Source organism: Meriones unguiculatus, chromosome 19 (genome assembly GCF_030254825.1).
Source record: "Meriones unguiculatus strain TT.TT164.6M chromosome 19, Bangor_MerUng_6.1, whole genome shotgun sequence".
Classification (NCBI taxonomy): domain Eukaryota; kingdom Metazoa; phylum Chordata; class Mammalia; order Rodentia; family Muridae; genus Meriones; species Meriones unguiculatus.
The window spans coordinates 6,420,001-6,435,911 of NC_083366.1; the positions used below are offsets into that span (position 1 = coordinate 6,420,001).

At 41.6% G+C, this 15,911-nt stretch overlaps 1 long non-coding RNA gene across 3 annotated transcripts in view; it reads left to right on the plus strand.

The window, feature by feature from the left end:
• Positions 1–15,595, plus strand: part of LOC132649298 (uncharacterized) — a 90,895-nt gene extending 75,300 nt beyond the window's left edge. For 2 of the 3 annotated variants that reach the window (XR_009587735.1, XR_009587733.1), the window contains 2 exons: positions 12,668–12,802; positions 13,253–15,594. This is a non-coding gene — a long non-coding RNA (uncharacterized LOC132649298). Of the gene's footprint in view, positions 1–12,667; positions 12,803–13,252 lie in introns of all 3 variants that reach the window. The other variant, XR_009587734.1, reaches the window with a different exon arrangement.
• The last annotated feature ends 316 nt before the right edge of the window (positions 15,596–15,911 follow it).

Sequence of the window (15,911 nt, forward strand, 5' to 3'; positions counted from 1 at the left end):
CAGCTCATGGAGGGATATATAAACTCATGGAGGGATGGATAAGTGCATAGAGAGATGGGTCAGCTCATGGAGAGGTGGGCCAGCTCATGGATGGATGGATAAGCTCATGGAGGGATGGGTCAGCTCATGGAGAGATGGATCAGCTCATGGAGGGATGGGGTAGCCCATGGAGGGATGGGTCAGCTCATGGAGGGATGGATCAGTTCATGGAGGAATAGGTCAGCTTGTGGAGGGATGTGACAGCTCATGGAGGGATGGATAAGCTCATGGAAGGATGTGACAGCTCATGGAGGGATGGATAAGCTCAAGGAGGGATGGGCCAGCTCATGGAGGGATGGGTCAGCCCATGGAGGGATGGATAAGCCCATGGAGGGATGGATAAGCCCATGGAGGGATGGGTCAGCCCATGGAGGGATGGGTCAGCCCATGGAGGGCTGGGCCAGCTCGTGGAGGGCTGGGTCAGCTTGTGGAGGGATGGGCCAGCTCGTGGAGGGATGGGCCAGCTCGTGGAGGGATGGGCCAGCTCGTGGAGGGATGGGCCAGCTCGTGGAGGGCTGGGCCAGCTCGTGGAGGGCTGGGTCAGCCCGTGGAGGGATGGGTCAGCCCGTGGAGGGATGGGCCAGCTCGTGAGCTCATGGAGGGCTGGGTCAGCTCGTGGAGGGCTGGGCCAGCTCGTGGAGGGTTCAGTCCATGTTTGCTATGTTACCTTGGCAATGGGGAGGCGGCACAGCACGGTAGGAATACAAGAGCCAGCCAAGCTACTCCCCTTCATGGCAGCCGAGATGTGAACGCAGAGAAGGAGGAAGAAAACAGACTCCCACAAGCCCCTCTGTAGACACACCAGTAACCTAAGACCTCCCACAAGGTCCCACCTCTCAAAGGCGTCTGAAACAGAAGAACAACAACCATTAACACATGGACTTTAGAAACACTTACAAACTGCAGCAGGAACTATGACTTCAGTCAGCTTCTCTATTAAAAACCTTTCACAACAAAACTCCATTCTCAGATGTGCCTTCTTCAGGACTAATTTGTATTCAAATTATCATTACATAAGACTATGTATAATAATCATCAGGGTCTGTTGGTCCAGAGCCCGGGGCCTGCTTCTTTCCCCTCCGTACTCAGGCACAGAAGTATATCAGTGCTGGGCCCAAAGGAATGAAGCTTAGCCAAATGGGTATGTTAGCAAGATCCAATTCGGCAGTGAATGCCCAGAAGGAGAGATCCTTCTTGATATTCAGCCCCAGTTTTTCACTACTTCATCTCATCTCCTTACTCCTAATCTTGTATCTTATGATTATCACAAAAAGTATGCAAGCGACAGCTTGTTCCAGGGAGAATTCATTCAGAGCTCTTTCAGGGATACAGCCTTTTCAGCGACACAATCTTCCGGTGATGTAGTTCTCATTATTGGGAGGAATAGGGGCTTATATAAACCTTGGGAGAGTGGGTAGGGGTTTTCCGGGCGGTGTACAGCATTGGCTGGGGCTGAGCTGCTGGGAATGCTTCATTTACATGGAGAGGAATTCCAGGTGCTAGCTAGACATGTCCTTATGAGGAAATGTGAAACCTGGCCACCAGGCTATGTGACTACTTCAAGGATGGTGGAGGTGGGGGCCCTGAGACTACATGCATTGGGACACACAGACACACAGAAGAGGGAGGAAGTGATCCTTACTCCTGGTGGTCTCAAGATGAGATTTTCAGGCTTTGTATACAGCTCAACCTCACTCATTCTTGCTCCAGGCCAGTCCCCCCAGTCACACAATTTGAGTTCCCCACAAGGGTCCTTGAATTTTAGACAGAAAATTAAACCTTTCCACAATGGAGAAACAATCAAAATGTACTTGAAAATAAGTCTAGATACCATTTCTAGAAATATAATGGGCATTTCCTCATAGATGCAGACATGCCAGTGAAGTCGCAGGCTTCATGCACGCGAAGGGAACCCTGTGTCAATACCACTCACTGGGCTGCCGGGCAGGGAAGGGTGTGGAATCAGCAATTCTGATGTAAGCTGGGCTTTAGGACCAAGTGGAAACACATAAAAACATTAACCCAGAACATGTTCAAGTAAACTGATTTAAGTGCCTGTGTTGATATCTGTGTCTAAATGGCTTAAGCTTCTCATGAAGAGAACCCAACCACAAGTTCCTTTTCTGCATTCAGTGTTGCAGCTCCACAAAAATAAGATCATGGTACATTAAGGGAAGAACCCCCATTTCTTCTGAGTAGACATTCAGATAATGTATATTTTAAAAGAAATTACCTGGGACATAATTAGTGGTGATGGAATTAAAATTCAGTGATTACTGGTAGACACTAGCATTTCACCTACATGGCCTCAGAGATGATATTAGAAGCAGGCTTGACAACTGCTTAAACAGCTTTAGGAAGCACATTGCTTCCTGCTGAATCGCCATCCTCAGAGTCCTGCTGCAACCTAATCAATATTTTAACTACATGGGATTTGTACCTCTTCTTCCAAGAGGACCACATCCCACTGTAAAAAACCAGAAACCTTGTTTTCTTGATATTCATCCCCAGTTTTTCACTACTTTATCTCATCCCCTTACTCCTAATCTTGTATCTTATAACTATCACAACAAGTATGCAAGCGACAGCTTGTTCCAGAGAGAATCCATTCAGAGCAAACCGTTGATTTCTCCGATTATCATTCCTTTTGCTGCCTCTGAAAACTTAGTGTGCTGAGGAGCAGTCACCATTTAATTTTGATAAGTGATCTGCAAGGTGAGCTCAGAGATTCCGAGGATTCAAATTAGAACACAGTCTACACATAAGTCATGTTAGGAAACTACTACAGTAAAATATTAAAACGGGTTTATTGCCTAGCTGTTTTTAGCATTTATCTTAATTATTTAAAAACTTATTTTTACACACTAAGCAATACTTCCTGTAAACACCTCTCTGGTTTTGCAGATGATAACAAAACTTCAAAATTATCTGCCTCTATTTCATGCTCTGCAACTTTTTGCTGGCTCTTCACTATACATCATTGAGATCCGGATCCTTCTATGAAATTCATCAGCTCTATCCTGCCTTTTGAAAAGAATTAATTTTCTCTTGCTTTGCTGAGGACAAAACCTGGATTTCATGCATGCTAAGCAAAGACTATCACTGTGTTAATATCCCAGCTTCTAAGATCCTGCTCTTTTAAAAGAAGAGCTACCAAATAAGATAATTATATGATAAATTTTTTATAAAACACTTTAGTAACTTGCCTCTTCTTATTGGACAAATGTCAATTCTACAACTGAGCAACAATAGGTGAATAGCAGTAATTCATCTGCTAAAACCTACCGAGGCATGCCATGTAGGACATTATGAAATACGTGACATATCTAGGTGACTCATGTGACATATTTAGAAAGCCCATGTGTCTCTTGGCATATAAGGTCATAGGTTCCTGGAAGGACAGCTGTATCTTTCCCACTGTGCTATCTTCACTATCTTGACAATAAGTCTACAGAAAAGGCAGATGAAGCCTTCGTGTAAACCACCTTCTTAGTTAACTACTGCACTTTGACCTCCATGCAGGTCAGTCACAATTCTTGTAAATCTTATCTTCTCCTCCCCCAAATATTTCTAATTCTGGCCTTTGTATTTTTTTTTTTTTTTACAAAAAGAACAGTAGCTCCTACAAGTCCAAAAATTACAAATGGCAGCTCCTTTCAGAAGCCAAGTCTGGATCTACTACCTACTGATGATGTGTTATCATTTGTTTCTGAAATGTCTCAAACAAGTTATGTGCCTCAGCTGGTGGCTGTGGATTCTTAGGAAGTAAGGACTGTCTGATGAAATGTATTATTAGGGACAGGCCTTCAAAAATGATAGCCTGCCTCCAGGTTCTAACCTTGCTCTCCATTTAGTAACCTGCTGTGATGTGCTCATATTGTTCAATGCCCACCGTGTGCATTCTGGCTATGGACGGGTTGCTCCTCTCTGCCCTCCCTGCCATGATAGGCTAGAACCCAGTGTAAATTCTAACAGCCCTCTGGTGGAGCTTTTTCTTCTTGCTCCATATGGGTGTAGAAAGGCCAAATCACAATTCATCTTGCAAAGCCTACCAGGGCTTGTCATGCTGGACACTTTGAATGCAGTTTGGACGGAATCCCTGAAGGCTCTGTGTATAATGATGCAGACCGAAACAACTATTTTCTACTTCCAGTTGAGTCAATTCTAGAACTAAAGTCTCCCAACCAGGAGAGGAGGACAAAGTGGTGATCCCTATGCCTTCTGGAAGTATTTAGCAAGAAAAGAGGACTCATTCAGAAGTGACAATTTGTCCTCCATGTTCACATTGCCTTTCTTTACAAAGAGGGAGAGAAAGGCATGCTGTTTTACTTGTAACCATTAAAGAGGCAGCATGGACTCCTCAGTGTTTGGTGCATAAATCATCTCCCTGTAGCTGAGAGGATGGAGAAGGCTTGAAGTAGAGAGCAATATAAGAAAAGAAAAAAACAAGATTTTCAACTAAAGCCTAGCAATAGCCCAAAGATGAGAAGCTGTGAGGAGAGGGCCACTCGGCTGGCATACGATTCGCCAACTATGGCTGTTTTGCTCTGGCTACTTCCATACTGAACTCTCTGCCCTGAACTGCAATGCTGGCCATAGGTGGCTAAACCAGAGTCAAGAGCACTCACCTCTCCAAAGCTTTCCTGGCTGGTCATCAGTTCTCCTGGGGGGAGGGGTCCAAAAGCACCACATGGAACAGGGATTGGCGGCCCTTCCTTAGAGACCTTGTTATGACACCTACACAGGGAACCAGCACTGGCCAAGACAAAGCTTTAAGTACAGCAATGCAAAGAGAAATCAGAATACACAGAGAAAATAGTATTAGATTCAGATGCAGAGGAATAAAGAACAAGTACGCCTTGGCTGAGCCAACCGAGATAATGACCTAGGTGGTTAGATTAATTGCTTTCCTAGCAGCAATCCTGGAATGCTAAGAAAAGTACTTAAAGGAGGATTTACTCCACAAGGTCCAGTCTAGGGCTGCTTGTCCCCATCATATGAGCAGATGAGCTCAGTGGAGGGGCACTGGAAGAGGACATACGCCATTCTGTACTGAGCCCACATCGAGGACGAGGCCAGGAAAAGACACAAGCCTCACAAATACTATTTCAGTGGCCTGATTCCTGCAGCTAAGTCCCAGACCTTCCTTTTGCCATTTCCCAATAACTCTGCCACAAGACGAGTTCATCCAGGGATTAATCAGCAGACTTAGGATCTGAGTGTCTTACACACATGCCCTGCAGTGTGTTTCACTCATGCAGGGGCTTGACAAGCAGTCAGATTGACAGGCAAGATTAGCTATCACAGTGGGGTTTGCAAGATGATCCTTTGTAGTGTCAGGAAAAAGTGAGAGCCAACTGTGTGATTTCCTTAAATTGTTGCTTTTCTGTTATTACTTGTAGACATTTAAAAATAGATGTATTAAAATGAACACATTTAAAATGTTTTCATTGTTGAATCAAGACAGCTGGAGCTGTTAGTGGGAATGTGTACAAAGGATCAGAAATTGCTTCTGTGAGGACAGTCACCAGAGTGATGGTGGCTCTGGGCCTCCCTTCATCCATTGGAGGCCCAGAGTCTGGGACTGCTGGGACTGCTGGGACTGCAATAAGCTATGTTCCTTCCCATAAACAAGGAAAAACCAGCTGTCTCCAGAAACAGCTTCAGCAACAGCTCTCTCTGTAGATCAGGATGCAGGGCACGTGAGAAAATCAAAGACAGCCCTCAGAAGAAACTCCAATGGCCAAAGGGAGAATGTTAGCTGTCCTGGGTACCATGGAGGAAGGAACGAATTCGGAGTGGAACTAGCCAGTCGTTGATCTGCATTAAAACCACACCTTTTCTGTTTTCTACTCATGTGGACGTACACCTCTGATCTGCTTAACTTGAGAGTTTTAAACTAAGCTTCTGACTTGCCACACAGTTGAGCTCCCTGGGGATAATTTATCATTAGACATTAAAAAAGAAACATAAAAACTTTCAAGGAGAGAGATTTCTAAAGGTCACCAAACTTTCATAGATTTTTCCTTCAATTTCCCACCAAGAGGGAAAAATTTCTAGTGGCTAGAAAATTTTCCAACAGAGAAAAGGCTGTCATAAAGAAATACCAAGAAGTCTATCAAAGCAGGCAAAAGCATCAGAAACAGCCCCGCACCTTGCTCACTCTGTTAGGAAATGGCAAATAGAAGAAATTGCCAAATAAAGATATTGGAAGAATTTTAGTGGGGTTTTTCAAGATCACTAAGCAAACATGAAAAAATGGTTATTATTAAGAAGCAAACTGTATTTTCTATCTCCTGTGTTCTAACTGGCATAATACTGCCGATGGCAGATTTCATGAACGTGTTAGACTAAATCAAGAGGCAAAGGAGCATTTATTTCCATATAAAAGTTTTTATCCCTATTGTAACAACTCCAGAGATGTTAAATGTTATGAATTGTAAGTGTGTGCATGTGTGTGTATATTACATGCATGTGAGTGTATATGCTAGTGTGCAGAGGCCAGAGCAGTGCTTTCCACCATATTGTCTTGTGACTGGGTCTCTTGCTGACTCAAAAGTTAGTTATTTTGAATTGACTGGCTGGTTCCTGAACTCTTGGGATCCACTCATCTCAGGCACCTGATGCTCGAGGTACAGGTACATAAAGCCGTGTTCTGCCTTTCTGAAATTAATTTACTCTTTTATATATTACAGTCTGACTGCAGACTTCCTCTTCTCCTCCCAGTTCCTCCTCCCCCTCTCTCTTCTTTCTCCCCATCAACTCCTCTTCCATTTCTCTTTAGAAAAGGGTCAAAGACAGCCACCAAACATGGCACATCAAGTTGCTGTAAGATTTGGTGCCTACTGTCATATCAAGGCCGGATGATGCAAGCCAGCAGGAGGACAAGAGCCCCCAAAGCAGGCAAAAGCATCAGAAACAGCCCCGCACCTTGCTCACTCTGTTAGGAATATCATAAAAACACCAAGCTACACAACTATAACATGTACGCAGAAGACCTAGGTCAGACCCACGCAGGCTCCTGATTGGTGGTTCATTCTCTCTGAACCCTGATGAGTCCAGGTTTGTTGGCTCTGGAGGTGTGTGTGTGTGTGCGTGCCCTTGCAGTGTCCTTTTAAAAGTCAAAAACAAAACATAGATGCTATCATTTGGGACTCAGATACCAACACAGAGAGAAAGTACTCACCTGCTGCTAAACACCTCTCAGTTCAGCTCATTGTGGAGCAGCATTCAGCAGGGCTGTGGACTCTGAGCTCACTCCTCACCCTTTGTGATGAGCACAAAGCAAAATTAATCATGGTCTCTGGGCTGAAGGAGTTTGCACTATAGCAGACAAAGCAAGCACATAGATTCTGCTACAGGCTCCAGAAGAATTATTAAAGTTTGGACGCATGTCAGAACTTTAAAAGTGCTCATTTCCTTGTGGAAGCAGCTGGAGACTTACAGAGAAAGATCACTCCATCCAAGCACGTGTGTTCTAGGTAGAGAGCCTGGAGGAAGTAAACAGAGAGGGGACAGAGGAGAAAAGAGGAAAGACAAGAAGAGGGATGCCAGGAAGAACTGCACCATCCGAGAAAGCAGTGGAAAAACTGGGATCTTGGTAGGGAAAAGTGAATGACACGCTAGAGTTCTAGCACAAAGTGTCAAACCTGTCTTCTTTCCTAAGCTATTGGTTGTGTTTTTCTATTTACCTCTTTCTGGTCAGATGCTACATGAGGGAAGGGATTTTTTCTTTCCCTTTTTATAGCTAGAAAGTCCATCATAGGGCTTGGCCCATAATGTCTTAAGGATGAATGAATTCCATGCTATGAAAATTTTCTGCATAGTAGTCATCATGAATGCTCAACATCTTGCTGTTAGTGGACATGTCTAAGCCGTAACTAAAGAGTAAAATTGGATAGTGAAGCAGTAAGGCAAGTGGACAGTTCATCTGAATCATGCTGGACTCTGTCTCTGCCACTTACACAATCAGAGTGAGATTTTACTTGGGACCACTCAGGAACGAACATTGCCCTCACTTACAGATTGATCAGAATGCTGCTTCCCCTATAGGGCTACACTAGGACAGATTAAATGATGTGAGCTAGACCTTGAGTGCACTGCCTAGAACATAGTAAGCTCTTCGTTTGGATATGTTCCTTTATTATTTACCATTAAATAGCGCTTGTCAATAACATCTGGAAGGCTGTTCAAGATGTCAGCATGACATTGGCTTTATGTTCAAAGCATAGAGGCTGAATAGTAATTCTCTGCTTTATTTTGGAATCTGAAATCATACCAACATGATTCTTGTGGTGGGTGTATTTTTTTACATAAAAAATTGGGCAATACAAACAGGAAAATGCAAAAGCACTTAAATATACAGAGAAATGTATGATTATAAGAAAATATGCTTGTAACCAATATTGAAGTTATAAATGGAATACTGGCAACTGCCTGAAATCCCCCAATGGGTCTCTTCTAATGGAATTTCCCTTTCTCTCTACAGGAGCCACTGCCCAGATTTTCACTGTGGCCCTCATCTAGCTTGCTTGGTTTCTCTTTGAGGTGTTGTCACCTGTGGAATATGGATTATGGGTTCTCCTGTTTTTCAGTTTAAGTATATTTAAAAATATATTATATGTGTTCTTTAGTGCCATATTTCAGTTGACTCATGTCTTTTTCTGAGGATCTTGAAGAGTACATCCTTGTATTGCTGTAAGAATATCACTATGCTCACCTGCCACAATTTATCCATCCACTTAATGCTTTGGCTATTTCACTGTTTAAAGTGAGTGATTCACTTCCAAATTTAGACTGTTGTCAAAATTCCACTTAGAACTTTCTTTTATGTGTCTCCCAACACACAAATGCTTTACAGTGTTGTCAGTGTGCTGGGGCTGGAATTTTCTGTGTCTTGAGCTGTGTGAGGCTCCAGTCTTACTGGATACAATTAGTTGTTTTCCAAAACGAGTGTACTAATTTCTATCCCCTCCAACCCGGAATGGAGGGCTCATACTTCATATCTCTGCCAATGCTCACTATGAAGGTTTTGTTTTTGTTTTCTTTTTGTTTTGTTTTCACCAATCCATATTGGGATACTGGTATGACATGCACGTGAATTTCCTGATTCTTAATGACAATGAGCATCTTCACATATTATTATTGGTTGTTTGAACTTCCATTTTGTAAAATTTTTATGTTAGGTTATCTTTCTAAAATTGATTGTGGGTAGAAGTTTTTTTATTAATGTTGCAAATATCTTATTGTGTATCCTGTATCTTCATACTCATTCTTTATGAAGTCTTTCCATAAACTGACTTGGATTGAATGTAGTTACAGCATTTCTGTCTCTTTCTCTCTTTCTGTGTGTATGTTATATATATATGTGTTCATACACACACATACACACACACACACACTCACACATGTGTGTAAGCCTGAAGTTAACACTGGGAATCTTTATCAAGCACACTCCACATTATCCTTTGAGGCAGGGCCTCTCACTGAACCCGGAAGGCTTGGCTGGCTGCTGACTCCAGTCTCACACTCAGGTTTGTTTGGAAAACCCTTTCCCCACAAGACCATTTCCCATATTTTAAACCCCTCCCCAAAGTCATTATAGTTATAATAATATACGTGCTTTTTTCTTTTTCTGTTTTAGCCTATAACTACCCTGAAATTTATTTTGCTTCTAGAAAGAGGAAGGGTTCATTTTCGTGTGCGAAGCATTTAATAAAGAGATTGTAATTTCCATGACTATTCTTCCTAGAACATCTCTGTCATAAATTAGGTCAATATATACATGAGTCTGTTTGGGAAGTTACTCTCCCTTTTCCTGGGTCTAGGTAGCAGATGCAACATCACAGTTAATATAGTTCCTTCAGATCTATTTTATAAAACAAACCTCCTTCTGTCCTTTCTGTGAAAGTACTGAATACTCCTAGGAGATTTATAATTATGCATTTTGATATCAACTGGTCAATATGATAATTAGCCTATTAGGATTAACTTGAATGGAATGTTGAAGTTTTTAAATCTTCAGTGTGTCCACTTTTTAAATATATGTACATAAGATATCACTCCATTCACCTATCTTCATTTCTCCCAATAAAATTTAAAATTTCCTTGTATAGTACTTAAACATTTCTGCTGGATTTTTACTAATATAAAAAGTGTGTTCATTTAGATCAATTATAATGAAATCTATGGATGAATCCCCTGTACTTTTTAGATGTCACAGTGGCACTTGAAACATGTTGAGCTTCTGAGCCCTATAACAACCTAACTTACTGTTTCTGGTACGACACCCACTTTAGACATGCACATACTGATGCTTACAGAGGTTAAAAACCCACCCAAAATCTCACAGTTTATAACATAAGCAGCGGCATCAGAATTTCACCAGGGGCTGAAATTTCACAATAGGCATGCCAGTAAGAAAGTGAAAGTCCATCTCAACCCACAGGGAGAAAACAGGAAGTGTCAGCAATTGGGTCATGGGCAACTAGACTATGAGGAAGGGAGGGACCCCAAGCAAGATGTTTAATTAAATGGGAATCATGATGTAGAAGGTGAAAACCACAAATGTCTCTCAAGTTACTATGTTTCTTAATACAAAGACATATCAGTAACAAGCCTGGGAGGCCACAGGGGGCTGCGGCAGCCTTTTCAGACAGAGTACACACAGCTTCTCACTTGCTATTTTAAAACTGAGTTTGAATATAAAGTTATCCAGTCCTCTTCCACTCCCGCCTTCCATGCAGATGCTCACCCTGGCACACTCCCCTCACACTCACAAGTATTTGCTTGTCCACTTTAGAGGCTGCTGCGACTCATCAACACTGAATATTCAGGTTGTGTCAGAAATGACTTCTAAGCAGAAATTACTAACAAAAGTGCTTTGAGAGAGTTCCTGGCCATAATTCTTCATTTAAAACCCCATCGCTGAGAATCCAACTGACCAAGGTCTCCAAGAACCTCAATAACAAGATAGATGGTCCAAGGCTTTCACTGTCTGACGCTAAACTTCGGAGAGATGCATGTGACTATGTCCATCTACCTCTCTCTCAAGTGCTTCTGAGGACGCATCCTGCATTGTAGTTGATTTTGAAGAGATATCTGTGTAAGGTGAGCAGTCGCTAAATACAGCTTTGTAATAATTGGCTGCCCTCCATTGTTCAGTTCATAATAGCTTCAACAGCTCATACTGCTAAAATAGATCCAATTATATAGAAAAATATTAAAAATCAGCAAGCACTTCCTAGGCTACCTTCCCCTTCCCAGAAAGTAAGCAAGTATTTCTCGTTTTAGTTTATGACTACACATAAATTAAAGGCTTGAGATATAAAAAAATTAAATGTGGAAGAAAATGTCACTTAGCATAGGTCCCCATAATATAGAAAGAAGATTAAGTATAATGGAAAGATATAAAAAGTTGGGTTCTCTACTGCTTAACACAAAAACTATGACTTATACGTATCATCATACAAATTTCTGTAACAGAGAAATTTAATAGATGTTGTATGCATATGTATAGTGCCAACACAAGAAAGCGTAAATACAAACTAGCAAATGCACACGCATATTTGATATGCATTGTACATCACGGGAAATGCTTGTTAATTTATACCAAGGAATAAGAAAGGCTGCAGTAAGTTCAAATTTTAAGATATAATTTATTTCAGAGTGATGCAACACTCCTGCCCATTTCTTACAATCTCTGCATTTACTTCAGTATATCCTTATTTGGAGAAAAGTCTGACCACCGGTGCTAATGGGGAAAGGGCCGGTGGTGAGTTCATTCTATTATCTCTATTTGAATTCTTTCTCCCCATTCCCTCTGCACACACCAGAACATATACAGGAAGATATGGTCTGCACATGTACATTGACAGTCTTGCACACTAAATGTCAAAGAAATGGTTCTTTTTTCTTATATCTCATAGTGTCTCACACAGAAACTTCCTGGATCTTTTCTAAAGGAACAAATTACCATCCCCATATGGAAATATGCTAAGCATGAATCAAGCGAATGTGTGTTAAATGGTCATGTCTCTTTCTCCTAACAGGCTTTTTGAGATTTGGACAAATGAAGGAAGCAGCTATTTTCACAAAGGCTACCATTATGGAGCAGGTTTAATTTAAAAACCTACATACACGTGTTTATTCTGTATGTCCCATTAATGAAGATTGTCAAATAGTGGGTCCATTGTATTAATTACACCTGGCAAACAAGCAAGCACAGATGACAATTAATGGTTAATGGTAATCTTTGATCCAACTCTTTTACCATCAAAGTCTCACTTATTATGAATTAACTTTCTCTGTTTGGTACTTGCTTTTGCTCATGATTAATTGAAACACAGATAACATCTATAAAGAGAAATTTTTACAGTTAAGAATATAACAAAAGCACACTGATTTGGTTTCCATAAAAGGTATTATTTTAGGGACAAAGTTCATAGCATGGGAAAATTATCATGTAAATGATAGGTCATTTTTCATGCTGTTACTCTATTTTATGTAATAGCAAAAACAAAATGAAAAAAAAAAACATTTTCAAAGGGAAGTTCTCATGGGGTGTAAGAATTCTGATGAGTCTCACTTCTGAGAACATCAGTTTTTTGTTTTTTTGTTTTTTCCCTAGGTGGAAAACAGAAAATCAGCATGCAAGTCCAAGCGGAGATCACAACAGTAGGAATGAGTCTGGGGACAAACAGCAATGGAATGAAGACACCAACATTGTGCTGACTTGGGCTTGGAGCCTAGCCTATGAAAAGAGGTGGTTTCAACTCTACATATATATCTGTAGGAAAAGCAGGAGGAGTGCATCATGAGGTTTTGTGAAGATTAAATAAATGAAACACCTGTCTTAGTACAGGTTCTGAGTAACAGTGTGAGTTCCTTCTCCCACTGCCATAACCGCGCATCAAATGATGAGTTTAATTAGTTTGGAGGAAGAAAAATGTTTAAAAAGCCAGGCATAGTGGTGTAGGTCTTTAATCCCAGAACTTGGGAGGCAAAAGCAGGTGGATCTCTGAGAGACTGGGGCCAGCCTGGTCTACATAGTGAGTTCTAGGATAGTGAGGGCTAAGTAGTGAGACCCTGTCTCAAAACAAACAATGTTTATGAGATATTTGCCATTTAACAAGTATAGTTCTAAATACTTCATAAATAACTCTTTTGATTCTCATAACCACCTGAAAATTATTGTTTTTATTCATCTTTACAGGTGAAAAAACTGAAGCACAGAAAGTTAACCACTAACTCAAGCTCAAACTCCAGGCATTAGGTTTGTGCTTAAGTTTAGCACTTGGGGGCTTTCGTAGGAATGAAGGAAAACATCACCAGCATTCCGTCCTCAGAACTTCATTGTCAAAGATGAAATGTATTATAGTAAATATTAAATTTATGTTAACATACTAAAGTATTATTTAAAATAAAATAATGTTAAATTTTTCTAAAAGAGTGATGGGACCAAGTGTGATGATACATTGATACATGAGGATGAAGTGTGGTGTTGTGCTCACGGAAGCGGACCATGTCACAAGACAGGAAGAGGGAGAATCCTACTGAGGGAGGTGTCCAGTCTTTGGGCAGCAAAATGAAAAGGCCAAGTTGAGACATCAATGAGGAAATTCTTCATGAGCAAAGCTTCGCTTTCCAACACTCCAGTTAATGCAGTTATAGCCATGCCTGTCCCCGTGTTGTGGAGAACCACAGTATTGCCACAGTTCTTCCACAGCGGGACATTCTGCTCTGACACAGCCATGCCTCCACACACTCAGTCACTGGATTGCCACTGAAGAGATCTACAGTGGGCACTCAGTCCCATGTTCTTGTCTTCTACTGTGTGGTGCTCTGCCGCCAGAAAGCATTCAGCTCTCAGGACCTTTAGAACTGCCTCAATTGATGACCCTCACTTCAAGGTCCTGCATTTTCCAGGACTGATCAATCTGATGGCCAGACAATACTGCAGTCTAAAGAGAGCCTACTGCTACAGGGCCACCAGTATCAGAGCTTCTCCTGGATCAACTGCTCAAACTCTTTCTTGCCCAATGTCTCCATATGCCAACAGAAACTTTTCCCCCTTCCGTAGTTGTTAATCTCTGAGTTCATGAACCAGTGTATTAACTGTTTTTTGACACTCTGACCTGTTGGGACAACTAAGTAAGGAAACAATTTATTTAAGATCAATGGTTCCAGAGCAGCAGGTCTGTAGTTACTTGGCTTATGCAGAACACCACAGTGGCATGAGTATGTGACAAGGCAGGTTCTTAACTTTTAGAAGATGGGAATAGAAGAAAATAGGGGTACAGAAAAGAGGCAGGGTAAAATATAGCCCCCAAGGACATGCCCTCAGTGGCATATTTTCCCCTCATAGGCTTATCTGCTACCTTTTGCCACCCCAAGAATGCCACTGAACTATGAATCCATCAAGGGACTCATATACTCACTCATTCAGCAAGAGCTCTCGTGATCTAAATATCTCTAGAAACATCTTTACAGACAGACCTACAGGTGTGTGTTACTTATCCTGACATCAAGATGACAATCAAAATTCAAACTGAAGCAACACATACATGAAAGCTGGTGGTAACAAGCACCTCTCCTACAGTGCCATGTAGTACATATATATTGATTTGCCTGAGATTCCGAGTTCCAGTAATCTTAACATTGGCAAATGAATATTCTTTCCCAGTTACACAGGCTGGGTAAGCTTGGGCTATGTAGAAATGGCATCAGGCAGGTTCAGGTGTGGATAAAATTTTGATAAAAAGTATTAATGGGGTGAGGTATCCCAGAAGCAGAAAGACACACATAGTATATACTCACTTATAAGTGGATATTAGACATATAACATAGGATAAACACACTAAAATCTGTACACCTTAAGAAGCTAAGCAAAAAGGAGGACTCTGGGAAAAGATGATCAATCCTCAATCAAAAAGGCAAATGGGATAGACTTTGGAAGAGAAAGAAAACAGGGAACAGGACAGGAGCCTACCATAGAGGATATCTGAAAGACTCTACCCAGCAGGGTACTGAAGCAGATGCTGAGACACATTGCCAAATGTTGGTCAGAGTGCAGGAAATCTTATGAAAGAAGGGGGAGATATTAAGACCTGGAGAAGAAAGGAGCTCCACAAGAAGAGCAACAGAACCAAAAAATCTGGGCACAGCGGTCTTTTATGAGACTGATACCTCATCCAAGGACCATTCATGGAGATAACCTAGAACCCCTGCACAGATGTAGCCCATAGCAGTTCAGTGTCCAAGTGGGTTCCATAGTAATGGGAGCAGGGGCTGTCTCTGACATGAACTCAGTGGTTGACTCTTTCATCATCTCCCCACTGAGGGAGGAGCAGCCTTACCAGGCCACAGATGAAGACAATGCAGCCAGTCCTGATGAGACCTTATAGGCTAGGGTCAGATGGAAGGGGAGGTGGACCTCCCCTATCCGTGTGGTGGGGGAGGGTCATGGGAGGAGAAGAGAGAGGGCAGGTGGGATTGGGAGAGGACAAGGGAGGGGGCTACAGCTGTGATACAAAGTGAATAAATTGTAATACATAAAAAATAAAATATGAAAAAAGTATTAATGGCTATTTCATAAGATATGCCACTGACTGACAAGATTAGACAGCATGGTCATGACCATGTCTAGGTCAAGACACACCTGAAAACTAAAATGTTTTCACTGTAACAAAAATAATAGGAGGGACTCTAGGAAGGAGCTTGTAAAGAAATACATTTTTTCTAGTTAATTTGATTTTTTTCATGCTTGATTTGTTCTATTGTGACTACCATAGACTACAAGCATATCAAAAGAAGGCTGGCCAAATGTCAGCTCACCCTTGCGCACAGGTTCGGTGATGAATGGAATACTGATA